Genomic DNA, 14,714 nt, shown 5'->3' on the forward strand with positions numbered 1-14,714 from the left:
TCACACAGTAGCATACAGGAGGAGCCCATCACCAAGCAATCATTCTATATTTTCTATCCATTGGATGGTTGTTTGTTTTTTTGATAAAAAATACAGGAGTATAAAATACCATTGCTTTCTCTCACACAGTATGAATTGATGCCTTTGCCATTATCATGGCCTCTGGCATCTTCCTATATCAGTGCTGCCTAATATAGATGCCCACTTGCCTTAGCAGGCAGCTGGAATGATCTTTATATACTGAGTGATCTAGCTGGGAAATATATACTGTTGGCACAAACTCCCAATACTCTTTGTTTGTTGCTCCCAGGAGCAATCCCTGCCACAATGAAGCACTCAGCAGGACTTTTGGGGGTGATGGTGGGGTGTCTCCATGGAAATATATATAGCTATTAGTAGGAATTAAAATAAAAACCACTAGGTTACCTTTATGTGATTTACTCCTCATTATGCATGGATAAAACACAAGTAATGCTGGAAGAAAATTCTTAAAGCTGCTTGAATATTCCCTTGCAGCTACTACTCTTGCTATTTACTTAATTACTGCTAGTCTTATTAGAAATATTGAGATGTATTCCCCAATAAATACATCTAAAATGAAGGCGATGTTAAATCCCTAATGTTAAACTATCTCTTTTTTGGAGCATGCAGCTCAAATTTTGGGAATGTAATTTAATATTTTATAATTTATGAGATTGGGATAGGAGCATTTAGAATTAACCAACAAGAAGTTGCAGAAAACAAAATCTTTCAATTCTATTTATGGTAACCGGAGTTATGAATCTCAGACATCGGTGAAATAAATAAAATAAATGCTCGATTCTTGTACGTTGCTACAAAGATATTAACATTCTAAAATAATAAGATCAACACGAACCGGTGTGACGCCACGAGGACGTGGTGAAAAACTTTTTTTAATCCTCTCCAGGGTACCTTTTCTAAGAACTCTTGTGCATTTTGGACAGTCATTCCCGCCATTATTTGCTTTCCCCGCACAGTAATTCCAGGCCGTCTTTTTATAGGGAAGAAACAGAAAAGCAATCTCTCTCCGGCCCTTGAAAGTCAGAGGGAGGGTCGCCATCGGCTCCGCAGGACCGCGGGTGGGAAGGAGACAAGGGTGGCGTTCAAAGCTGACCCGCCCTTGCAGCTGGCAAAACGGAAGCGAGGGCGCTTTCGCCTGTGCACCGTGGGACGCCGTGCTCCGTTGCGAAGGGTAAGCCGCACCGCGTGGGAATAGGGGTGGGGTCCGTCTTTAGAAGGACTCGCTGGAAGCTTTACAAGCCAGAGGATCACGGGCGCGGTTGACTTTTTTAAGGCGAAGGCGGGGAAGAAAAGCCAAAGTCAGCTGCCGATGAGGCAGGAGTGTTGCGGATGCTTTACTTGGGAGCATTTGGGATCACACAACAGGGCTAAACCAAAATATGCATTTCGCCCACTTATAGCCAGCGATGTTGAAAATCTTGTTTTTTTGAAATCAGTAACTACTGTTTGTTCAGAGGCATGGGTATACTGAGTGATCCATCCCAGTGGTGGGATTCAAATTTTTTACTACCGGTTCTTGGGCGTGGTGTGGTTTGGTGGGCGTGGCAGGGGAAGGATACTGCAAAATCCCCATTCCCTCCCCACTCCAGGGGTAGGATATTGCAAAATCTCCATTCCCACACCACTCTGGGGCCAACCAGAGGTGGTATTTGCTGGACTACTCAAAATTTCTGCTACCGGTTCTCAGAACTGCTCAAAATTTCTGCTACTGGTTCTCCAGAACCTGCTGAATAGCACCCTTGATGCATGCCAAAGGTAGCTAACGAAGAAGCTCTTGGGCATGTTGATCCATATTTTTGTGACAAAGGTCTTGGGGGGGATGATGATATTTCATCCTTCATAGTCAGCAAGCAGCCTGGTGTCATATTATGCAGGGAGGTGAATAATAGAGAAAATCCCACAAGGTACACCTGAGCTCATCAATACTCTCAAGGGCTGAGTTGAGAAAGCCAAGATCAGAAGGATGTTGACTTTCATGAGGAAACTGGATTTTCTGTAAAGTGCTTTCTTCATTTTGCATGGCCCCTTCTAGGTTCGGGCAGTGTGTTTTGAGAACACCATCAATCAAGAATCATGAAGCCCTGGAAGATAGCATCTGAGACATCATGAGTTATAAGCCATTCTCCTTGGGCTAGACATTGGGTTTGCTTAGGGTTATATAATATTTTTAAGGCACCAGGTGGTTGGTATGGTTGACTGAAAAATGTTGAGCCCTTTTAATCTGAATTCAGGAAGTCACTGAATTGAGTTCCATCAGTGGGAGGCGACCTGAAAAAAACGCTCTCCTGGCCCCATTGGGGATTGAGACATGAGCACTGCTTTGGTCAATAGGAACCTGTTTGTAAAATTTCACAGAGCTTTAGCCTTGCAGATTTTAGAGCTCAGCAGAAATAAAAATTTTATGTAAATGGAAAGAAATGTATGCGCCTGATGTTAAGGGATAGATTCAAGATATGTGGTATCCATTTTTGAACATAATCTGAAAATGAGAGAATGGAGAATTAGATTTCTATAAGGCTAAATTTAATACTAAATTGGAAGATTGGATTAATCTTATATCGATTTTACAGAGTTCTCGTTTTTTCTTTATTATTTTCTTGTTTTACTTTCACCTTACTTTGATCACTATTAATATATTTCATTCTTTTATTGGATAGTCAGTATATCTTTTTGTTGTCTTTCAAACAATTTTAAAAAAAATATCACTGGTTCACTATGACCCAAGAGATCCCTTTGGAGTTCAGAAATACCTTAAGAAATCAAGGTAACGTTCTATGAATGTTACATTGTTTTGTGTCTATTCATCATAGTCATTAATCTTCTTGAACTGTCTACTCTCTCATTTCAAACTTGACCTTTATTGAATTCCATGGCACTGAAAACTCAAAACCTTGAAAGAATTTAAGGACATGTTGCTCTGCACTATTATTAAATAAATTATGCGTTATGGTTTATATTGTTTAGCGTGTTGTGCAATTGCCGATAGCGGTGGCATATTCAATAAGCTATAGCTACCATGTCTTAGTAATGTGTCAGATATTATTTTAGTGCCCTTGCTAGCACGAGCTGTGCTGAACTTGGACAGGGTTGCTGGTTCTTCTTGCCTAGATGTCCTACCTCCCCTTTCCTCTGCTCGGGAGGAGATTAGAACTTGAGTTGAGGGTCTTCCTATGGTATAATGGCATGCTTTTGTCCAGTGTACCAAGGACTCAGAAGCTCCCTACTCTGCTCACTTGTGCTGCATCCATGTTTGGAGAAGCTACACCATAAGAGCCTTGCCCTGTGAACAGTGGTGAAGACCTATATGTTGGGTGGTAGTTCCGTCTACTGAGCAGCCCCCAGCAAAATGTCCCCAGCTATGCCAAGCCCTATTTGTATTTTCTTTTACATTTTTCTTTTCCTTAGACTAATACCTTTAAAATTTGGAAATAAGGATAAGGGTGGGCAAGTGAATATAAATAACTGAGCACCAAGTACTGAAAATACATTTCATTTCTTTCAATCAAAGAAATTGAATGCTCTTTATCTATCCTGCTCTGAGATGTAGGCTGGGTTTATACATCACACTAAGTCATCTGCTTTGCCTTAACAATACCTTGTTGCATAAGCTACGATTGGAACACTATGCTCAGACACAAGTAAATTGCATTTGGGCTTATTTCTGATTCCATTCCTATCGAACAATTAATTAAGTTGGACTTATTTTTGAAAGCTAGCTGTTTAATGGGAGCAATAGCTAATGTATTTACACAGAACAGAAAATACTTGCTCAGCGATCTTCTAAAAATGAATTCAATTACATTTTCGATGTTGTATAAATGTTTTGTGTTGTAAATCAACAGATAGTTTGAAGGTGCAGAATGTAAGGCTGTTTGGGAAAAGGGAAGAAGGACGTGACAAAATTGAGTGGTGAAACATAATTTAGAAATACCACAGCTTTAAGGTTTTCAGCAAGTGTTTGTAATTGTATGATGTTAAAGCCTAAACAAAAAAGCTGGTACAGAGACAGAGGACAAGTTCTTTTTACAAATGAAGGTATAATTTGTTTTGCTCTGTTTAACTTGTCATAGCGTGCTGCTACTATATAATTTCTTCAGTGCAAAAGTTCATTAGAGATTTTTGAATCTCTTTCCTGCTATTCGATGGTCATCCAGCTCAGATTATGTGATTTCATTTAGGATTATGCCTTACTGCAGTATATAATTCTAAACAATTGTGGTTTGTTCATGGAACCTGGACAAACTATGGTCCAGTAAAATACTTGAACCAAACTAAATGGACTAAGTTCAGAAAAATAGACAATTGTCCATTGTGTAACCATACTTCAGTTGGTCCTGGTTTTTTTAAAACTCTTCTTTGATGGAAGAATCCTACAGCAAATCCTACAGCCTGAAACAAATTTAATATTTATCATATGGAAAACATATTTACATAAGACCTAAATTGTTTCAACTCCTACCCTCAAAAGGGCGTGATAGAGCACTGCATACAGAACAACTAGACACAAGAACAGTTTTTTCCAGAACGCCATCACTCTGCTAAACAAATAATTCCCTCAAGACTGTCAAATTATTCACTAAGTCTACACTACTATTACTATTAATCTTCTCATCGCTCCTATCACTCATCTCCTCCCACCTACGACTGTATAACTGTAATTTGTTGCTGTATCCTTATGATTTATATTGATCGTTTCCTAGTATGATTCAATTGCTTATTTGTACCCTATGATTATCATTAAGTGTTGTATCTTATGATTCTTGATTAACGTATCTTTTCTTTTACGTACACTGAGAGCACATGCACCAAAGACAAATTCCTTGTGTGTCCAATCACACTTGGCCAATAAAGAATTCTATTCTATTCTATTCTATTCTATTCTATTCTATTCTATTCTATTCTATTCTATTCTATTCTAATATATCTAATATATTCTAATATTCTAATATCTAATGAATTATAATTATTCAATAAAATCTAGCAATAAAGCCTTCCTTTGTTTCATCTAAGGTGCTACTTGTGCAGATCTCAGAGAGTTGAGTTGCTCAGGTAATACGTTGCTTAGGTGAACAATGTGTTGGTCAGGAACAAAGTGTTTAGACAAATGCCTAATGTTGATTTAAGAGGTTAGCAGTGTTGTAATCTAACTTGTGTAGTAATATTGTGTTTTCCATATTTACCTTTCTTTGCAGGTTCTTTTCATAACAGCTCTCAAGAGAAACGTCAGTGTAGTATGGCAGGCTCCTCTCAGCTTTATAAGAAAAGTACATTTCCTCCACTTCTGGACTCTTACTTACCACTTAATTACCAGAATCAGGTAATGCAAGTTTTGCAGTGTGACCATTAAACAACTTTTGAGTTCTTTTTCCCTTTATAATAAAATTCCATAGCATATGTAGTAGTATTTTTTCCATTGTGAATTTGCATGGTGAACTTCATTACATAGTTTTCCTTTAAATGTTAAAGTGAATTCGCTGTCTCCAAATCTCACTAGAATCAGTGACCCTGATGGAAGGAGAAACACTGAAAAATAACAATCTAAATATTTTAGGAGAGAGCAGTTCTTGGTGGGCTTGGAAGCTAAGCTTCTAGTTCTTTCATCCATGTACTACTTATTAGATACACAGGCCTTGATTTATGACAATAATCGGGACTGGAACTTCTGTCACTAAGTGATGTGGTTGTTCTTTGAATTGTGCCTGATTTTACAATCTCTGTTGCCAACGTTAAGCTAATCACCATGGTCATTAAGTAAATCACACAGTTGTTAACAAATTAGGTTTCCCCCATTGATTTTACTTGTTGGAAGGCCCTTCAGGAAGGTTGCAAATGGTGAACACGTGACCCATGGATGACGCAACCACTGTAAATACTTGGTAGTCACCAAGCACACAAACTTTCATCAAATGGCCATGGGGATGCTGTGACAGTCATAGCTGTGAGGAGCGATTCTAATTAACCTTTTTCCTTGCCCTGCCATCTTGAAAACTTGAAATGGTGGTTAGACAAATGGTTATACATCGAGGACTACCTGTAGTCATCAAAAGTCAAGTTGCTCTTAATTGAAAGCCTTCTTCACCAGGTCAGAGTTCACATTATGGACTCAAGCAGGAATTTAAAATTAAATTATTAAATTAAATTAATGTAATTTCAAAAAGAGACTGGACAGCCATTTGTCTAAGAGAATTGGATTCCTGTACTGAACAGAAGATGGGACTAGATAACCTAAAAGTTCCTTTCCAACATTATAATTTTATCTCTTAAGGTTAGTGTGATGTGCTGATGTTCACCATCAAGTATCCAACATAGTTTTTCCACTACCACAATCCTCATGGTTAACATATATTTCCTCCTCTCCTGTTGATGTCTTGAAACAGCTTCACTTTCTAGTCAATTTAGAGTATTCCAACAGCTATAAGTTCTGGGACTTTGTGTCTCCTGTTGTCTACTTCTGACTCGGCTCTAATGTAGGCAAAATTTCAGAAAGCAAGATTTTTCCTTTTATGATTGTTAAATTTTGCAGAGTTCGTGGGCAATCTGTTTCCCTATTAACAGATTTTTTTTTCTTCACTAGCCCCTCCTGGCCATTGGGAATCATTGCAGATCCTTGAAGGAGGAAAGCAGCTTGATGATTTTGCAGGTCCCCCTTTTCAGCAATCGCTCTAGTTTTAAAAATTAATTAATGCATATGACTAGGTAAATACAAAGAACCTTTAAAAAGCAGTCAGGATTGATCAGGGCAATTCCTAATTCCTAAGAGAAGTTAGAATGTCTTTCACCCCTTTATAGCAGCCATATGGGCAAAGAGAGCTGAAGTAAAAATCTTCAGAATACTTCTATTTTCTCCCCCCCTCCCGTCTGCTTGGCTGCAAAGTGTAAGCCTGTGTTTTTATTTTTTTAATCGCTTTGTGGATGATGTGGAGAAAGAAAGGCTAGGAATTTATTTTCTCCCTCTTTTGTGTGGGTAATGGGAAAGGGTATTTTGCTAGAGTAGGATCATCTCCCTCTCCCATCCCCATACACATTATCTTCAGATCCCTACTCATGGGGTCTGCCTGTTGGTATTGTTTAAAAAACTCATGCCTTCCAGCCACCACAGCAACATGCACCCATGGTTACAGCTACTGGGAAAAGTGCCTGGTTGTAAAATTGTCAGCATGCTATCTTTGGATCCCTCCTCACACTAGCAATTGGTATTTAAATGCAGCAGGGGTACGCAGTTTTACAGTTACAGTGGCCTCTTTACAGCTGGTGTTCAGACTTGATGTTTGTTTTGTTTTGTTTTTTTGCAAATAGCCAGAGAAATGTATACCATGTTTTGAAAATGCAGGGAGAAGTAGCAATTTATTTGATTTCAGGCTGGAAAATGAAAACTTGCCAGTTTGTTCTAAAAAATCTTGCTTAGGGACGGGCAGACTCCAAATCTAATTTCCTTTTCTTGGGACAACCCTTCCTACTGCTTTAGCCACATATCTTTGTATCTACATGAACAAGAAGCTTGTTCTGTTTCTCACTGAATTTTATGCTATATGAAGAAACAGTCGAAGGCGTGGTAGCTCTGCATGGTAGCTCAGACCGGAGGTTCAACCAGATGTCTAAGCTTTTTCTTGATTGTAAGGTTACATTAGCAGACTCTTGCAGGACTGAAAGTATTTCTTCCCTCCTTTTCCTTTTATTTTCCAGAAAACTAGAGAGGGTGCTTCCCATGCTCCTGTTCCTTCTGTGGGCCGAGTTATATCTTTTACATACCAGCTATCCAATCTATGGTTCTGCGCTTGTCTGCTGAGCTTCCCACCTACCATTACAAGTGGCTTTTATTCGTAATATAATAACATTGGGATCTCAGTTAAATTCTGTGGTTTAACTGGGTCAGCTGTCGTGTAAAAGGCTTAGTTGAAAGCACTTCCAAAGTATGATGCATTAAGTATGCACTAAAATTTAATAAGGAAAGTAAACATTATTTTAAGTATTACGAGTAACCTGGGAAATCATAGGATGGGGAAAGGGAACTTCTGACACTCATGTCTTGTAGTGCAAAATTCATGTGTGTAGAGAAATTTGGCGATGTGACAAAATGTTAGTATCTATACTCTAGACCAGGCGTGTCCACCTGTGGCATTCAGGCTGCATGTGGCCCTGATCAGCTATTAATGTGGCCCCACAAGACCATAAACTTTTAACATTATTATGTGATTTATATACATTTAATATATTCTATATTTTATATGCTGCCCAAGGCAGTTCCTCTTCACTCAGTGTAGCACAGGCAAGCCAGAAGATTGGGCACCCATGCTCTAGACCTAGGGTCCCCAACCTATCAGCTGCAATGCCATGAGAGTAGAAGCTAATGGTATCAATCAATCTTGAAATGAATGATATTAATGTTATCTTTCCTGGCTTCTCAGAACAATTAAAGTAATCTTTGGAAAGTTTTGGTGTGCATGGAGACAGGAAGGTGATCCTTGGTGAGCACTTTGAAGTAATTAATGAATGTCTTTTAGAGGCAGATCATCTTGGAAGCAAAAAAAGATTTGCTAGAAGTACACATTGTATGAAAATTAAAATACCAAGATGTCAGCATATGTCATATATAATATTTCCATAGTAACAAAGTGATAACTATAACCATTCATTGCAAAGTGTGGAGGAAGGATGGATTCATAGCCTGTTTATGAATAATAAAGATATAGCAGATGTATGAGTGTAGTAGCAATAACTATGATTTGGCATCTAATTCCATTAAATTATTAGACATGAATACCTCTTTGGTAGGTATTCTCTTTAGTATATTACAGATATTAATATAACAGCTTGCCATTCTACATAAAAACATGTTTGATCTGTACAATAGTAAAATTTGCAAAGTATTTGCAAATAATTGCATTTTTTTAAAAAAAAATATCGATTTTATTACTTGGCCCATGAATTGTGAAAGTTGTTGAGATTTGAGGAATCCATGAGAGAACAACTTTTGTTTTATAATCTAGAGTTAAAATGGTTAAGAGAGCAGTGATATATATCTGATATCCTTTCACCCTACTCCTTTTTCTTTGACTTTATATTCACTCACAACATCTCAATTTATTTTATTTATTTTATTTATTTTATTTTATTTTATTAAATTTTTAGACCGCCCTTCTCCCGAAGGACTCAGGGCGGTGTACAGCCAGAAATAAAATACAAGATATATACAATTAAAAAGGAATTAAAATATAGCAATTACTAAACGGCTGATAGTTAAAAATGAATTTAAAATTTAAAATATTGATAAAACCCCAATATAAAACCAAACTATTATGCCAGTCCCGCTTGAGTAAATAAATATGTTTTTAGCTCACGACGGAAGGTCCGAAGATCAGGCACTTGACGTAGGCCAGGGGGGAGTTCATTCCAGAGCGTCGATGCTCCCACAGAGAAGGCCCTACTCCTGGGGGCCGCCAGCCGACATTGTTTGGCGGACGGCACCCTGAGGAGACCCTCTCTGTGAGAGCGTACGGGTCGGTGGGAGGCATACGGTAACAGCAGGTGGTCTCGTCTATAGGTCTATAGGTCTATAGGTTTTGGACACAAGTTCAGATATGAGTACAACTTCTTTTCAGGTGTTTTTATGGAATGGAAGGAATTGAGAAAAGGAAATAGCATGGTGGTTAATTTTACTAATATAGAGGCAAGTTATATACTACAGATATGCAAAATATTTGCAAGAGATTCTTCCCAACATGCATTCACATATGCAAAGCAACTCCCCTTGAAGTTTAAAGCAGCTATATTATTTGAAAAGTTTGTGTAGCTGCTTTGAAAACTATCCCTGGTTGTTTGTACAAGTCTATGTATGCAGTGTAGAGCACATAGAGAATGCCCTTTAAGTACAGGAAGAAGAAGAGCTGCTATTAAAGCAACAGTAAGATAAGTGGATTTGAGCCCTTGCCAATAAAATAACTTGAGGAAATGCCTCAGTGTCAGGGTTCCAAGTAATAGACCCATAGCAAGCAAAACTCCGAGGCAGGGAGATTCCTCAAAGAATAGCTTTATTGGATATATCATATTGGCACAGATCTAATGAAAACCGACTCTGAAGGTTCCCACAGTTTTCACCTAATTAAAAGTTTTTCACTTTCTCAAAACAATCAGTCACATGGTCCAATCACAGCTCTGTCTGGTTGCCTGTGACATCATTCCTCCTTCGTCTAACCAGGTGTGAGAATGTCCTTGGTTCCCAAGAGAAAGTATTTTATTTTGGATACAAAGTCCCAACTATCTCAAGTCCCTCCTCTATCCCTCAGCTCCAGTGTGGCAACACTGAAGTTCCAAGATGGTTTCGGTCAGGTCAGCTTCAGGGTCGACACTCAGACATGTCCCTCCCTATTTCACATTGAGATAAAGTGAGGGAGGAGGAAGCACTAGATATTCCCATAAAAGTAGTCCTGATCTGTATGGCATTAATTTCTTTTGTACCTTACATACAATTGTGTACCTTGTTGGACTGACAGAAAGTTGCAGGACTCCACTAGCAGTTGTAATGGAAATGTTTGTGTTTGCACACTTGGGCTCCTTCTAAATGGTTTACACAGATCTACCGGTAGTATATAATGTGTCAGAAGGTCCTTTATCGATATTATACTAATGTAGAACCTGAACAGTTTCCTTGCATTTCAGGGCTTAATCCTTTTGCTCTTTGAGACATGAAATGTGAATTTCTCAAGGTCGGGTCTTTCTATCTTGATACACATAGTGATCAGCCCATTCAGTGCCCACAACTATCAGAAACACTAAGAGTTGTTTTCTGGTTCATTAAAAAAAATAAAAAAATAAATTAAGTGTAAACCTGCAGTTCCAAAAGCAATGGTGTAATTCTGAAAGTATATTGTGTAGAATTTGGGCAAAAATGCAAAAGTTATATTACGTTATTCAGTAGAAAAATAACTAAGAAGGAATGTGATATGTAAATCAGTTCCGCACTTGGCAAGACATAACCATTTCTCCTGTTCCTTATTGCAAAAAGCTGCACAATTATTTAGAAGAGTATCTTCTCCAAAGATCATGCAGTACTATATGATCAAATGTATTAGGTGGGGGGGGGGAATGATAACAGCCAGAAAATAAACAGCAAAATCTTAAGATTTTTCGGCAATAAAAGTAGACCTTGAGTTCCGACCAGTCACGTAGCAACCCTTCAAATTTACAAGAAATCTCCCCAAAGCCAAATACAATCCGGTTTCAAAGTTTTGACAACAGTCTCCCAATCAGGTGATTGCATCTGGGGCAAAGTCGACCATTTGCAGGGTCCTGCAGACTCATGTTCGTGATTTATGACCATGATTTATTTACTTCTGGTTTCCTGCAAAGTTCACTTAACAACTACCTCAACAAAGGTTATAAAACAGTCATGTGGTGACCCGCTTAATGACTGCCATGACTTATAAACATCATTCTGTGCTCCATTAAAGTTGTAAGTTGAGCACGATCTGTGCATTTATCACAGACAATACAACTAAACATTTAAGGACACACACTCAGTGAATAGGTTGAGATATTGCAGTTTTACTTTCCCTCTGGAAAAATCTTGCTCCTGGCAGTATACAGTTATACATCTAAATATTATTTAAGCTGCAGCAAAACTATTTGTCGTTTTGATGCAGGGTCCTTGTTTTAAAAAACATTCACCCATCTGGTTTGTATTTACGAGTCTGTTTCATTACCTAATAAGGATTAGATACAGTGAATTATAGACAGTTTATAATTCCAGTGTAAATCTGTTGTAGTGAAGTAAGTGAATGTCTTAGTTGCCTAAAAGTTTCTAAGCACACACACACATCCCTGTTGCTTTTGTTGCTTCTGAGGCTGCTTGGTATTTTGGTGGCTTTTTAAACTCTGAGGCTTTCCACAAGTAGATTTTTCTGAGAATTGCCAGGATTACGCATGTTTGCAGTGTGTCCTAGGTAGCAAAGAATTGCACACAATGTGCAGAAAGTTTTTGCCAGCTTGAGCAATGTTCTTTTTAAGCAGGTTGGTTCTTATCCAAAAAGCAGTATTTTATAAACACAGGAAAACTATTACATTTGGAAGAACCTAACAGAATAATTTGTCCTAATAGCATTTTCTTTTTGCTTGCTGTAAATATTTACATTTAGTTATATGTTATTGCATAATCTTTGCACATACTGAGAAGAGATTTACTTTGATGTGAAGTTTAATTTCTAGTTTAGCAAACTGTTTAGCTTGTCAGATTAAAAAAGTTTCATAATTTAAAGGAATCTCCCCAGAATTAACCATTCTTTTTAAAATGCATTTTATTTGAACTCAATGCCTTTAAAATGGTATTGGTGTCATTAGAGTTATATACAAAATTCACCTGGCTCCTTGCTGACTCATTTATATTCTAGATATTTCATGTGTTTTGTTATTTTCCATTCAACAGATTTTGGGAGGAAAAAATGAAGTCCTTTGCAATCCCTACTCACAAGCCAAGTTAGGCTACCAGCATTACAGTTTGTATAAGGCACTATTTAATTATGCCACTAGCCTTCCTGCTTATTTTGAATACAGAATAATAGAGTTGGAAGGGATCTTGAAGGTCTTCTAGTCCAACTTCCTGTACCATTTCAGACAAGTGACTGTCCAAACTCTTCTTAAAAACTTCCAGCACCTAAAGCGTCTGAAGGCAAGCTGTTCCACATGTTAATTGTTCTCACTGTTAGGGAAATTTCTCCTTAGTTCTAGGTTGTTTCTCTCCTTGATTAATTTCCATCCATTTTGTTTCATCTTGCCTTCTGGTGTTTTGGAAAATAGGTTGACCTCCTCTTCTTTGTGGCAGCCCCTCAAATGTTGGAACACTGCTATCATGTCACCCCTAGTCCTTCTTTTCACTAGACTAGATTTATCCTATTCCTGCAACCATTCTTCATATGTTTTAGTCTCCAGGCCCCAATCATCTTTTTTGCTCTTCTTTCCAAAGTATGAACTTTTTTTTTGTAATGTGGTGATCAAAATTGCATGCAATATTTTGGTGTGGTCTTACTAAGGTTTTATAAAGCTGATAATAATAACAACAACAGAGTTGGAAGGGACCTTGGAGGTCTTCTAGTCCAACCCCCTGCCCAGGCAGGAAACCCTACACCATCTCAGACAGATGGTTATCCAACATTTTCTTAAAAATTTCCAGTGTTGGAGCATTTACAACTTCTGCAGGCAAGTTGTTCCACTGATTAATTATTCTAACTGTCAGGAAATTTCTCCTTAGTTCTAAGTTGCTTCTTTCTTTGATCAGTTTCCACCCATTGCTTCTTGTTCTACCCTCAGGTGCTTTGGAGAATAGTTTGACTCCTTCTTCTTTGTGGCAACCCCTGAGATATTGGAACACTGCTATCATGTCTCCCCTAGTCCTTCTTTTCATTAAACAAGGCATACAGAGTTCTTGCAACCGTTCTTCATATGTTTTAGCCTCCAGTCCCTAATCATCTTTGTTGCTCTTCTCTGCACTCTTTCTAGAGTCTCCACATCTTTTTTACATCGTGGCAACCAAAACTGAATGCAATATTCCAAGTGTGGCCTTACCAAGGCATTATAAAGTGGTATTAACACTTCACATGATCTTGATTCTATCCTTCTGTTTATGCAGCCCAGAACTATGTTGGCTTTTTTGGTAGCTGCTGCACACAGCTGGCTCATATCTAAATGGTCGTCCACTAGGACTCCAATCAGCTGTACTAATACTTCTCATGATTTTGACTGTATCCCTCTTTAGTGTGATCAAGTTAAGAAATGCAACTGGCAGCCACACATAGATTAAAAGGATCTTTAAAACAGCAATTAATGACACCCTACTGTTCTTACGGGATTTTATTTTGTTTGGCTCAGAACAAGGAAAATTGGCAAAAAACAGAAAAAAACAAAAAGGAGCCAATAAGGAACAACAGCCAAATTTTAAGTGAGGAAGAAAAGGATGAACTCATCAAGCAAGCTCTGCTGGAAAAGGTAATGTGCTTGGATAATGCAAATGATGTTTTTTCCCCACTAAGTACATTTTGGCATTTAAATATGATTGATTGATAAATAAATTCATAAATAAATATTTCCCTGAGTGGCTGATTCTACAAATGACCTTGCTTTGTTATCTCAGTCTTACCTTAGATCAATTTCCAAACTTCGCTTGCTTGGCACATATTTTAGAGTAGCTTTCTTATGTATCGATTGGAGATGATGGAAATTGGGATCCAGCATATCTGGAGGGCATCAGGTTGTCAAAATATAGTGCTTCATATTTTTAAAGTGCCTGCTGTACATTTCTGAGAGAAGGCTTTAATGCCCTATCCAAACTCACAAGGCGACTCACCCAGCTGTTTTTTGTGGGAGGAAAAACATTTTTCCTGGATGGCCTATAAGATCCATCACATGTCATTTTGTTCCAACATCCACTCCTTTATGGGAGTTTCTTGCTGATAAGCTGATATTACATGTCTTGGAAAATAGCAATAGCAATAGATCTTAGACTTATATACTGCTTCACAGTGCTTTACAGCCCTCTCTAAGTGGTTTACAGAGCCAGCATATTGCCCCCAACAATCTGGGTCCTCATTTTATCAACCTCGAAAGAATGGAAGGCTGAGTCAACCTTGAGCTGGTGAGAATTGAACTGCAGAACTGCTGGCAGTCAGCAGAATTAGCCTGCAATA

General features: G+C 38.1%; 1 protein-coding gene across 2 annotated transcripts in view; it reads left to right on the forward strand.

Annotated features, from left to right (window-relative positions):
- Positions 1–5,234: 5,234 nt before the first annotated feature.
- LOC131190637 (uncharacterized) overlaps positions 5,235–14,714 on the forward strand; it is a 54,501-nt gene continuing 45,021 nt past the window's right edge. Inside the window, exons 1-2 of one of the 2 annotated variants that reach the window (XM_058167984.1) lie at positions 5,235–5,359; positions 13,900–14,016. The gene's annotated coding sequence lies outside the window, so the exon portion shown is untranslated. The remainder of the gene's footprint in view (positions 5,360–13,899; positions 14,017–14,714) is intronic. The other variant, XR_009153298.1, reaches the window with a different exon arrangement.

The sequence above is a fragment of the Ahaetulla prasina genome, chromosome 1, assembly GCF_028640845.1.
Source record: "Ahaetulla prasina isolate Xishuangbanna chromosome 1, ASM2864084v1, whole genome shotgun sequence".
Taxonomy (NCBI): domain Eukaryota; kingdom Metazoa; phylum Chordata; class Lepidosauria; order Squamata; family Colubridae; genus Ahaetulla; species Ahaetulla prasina.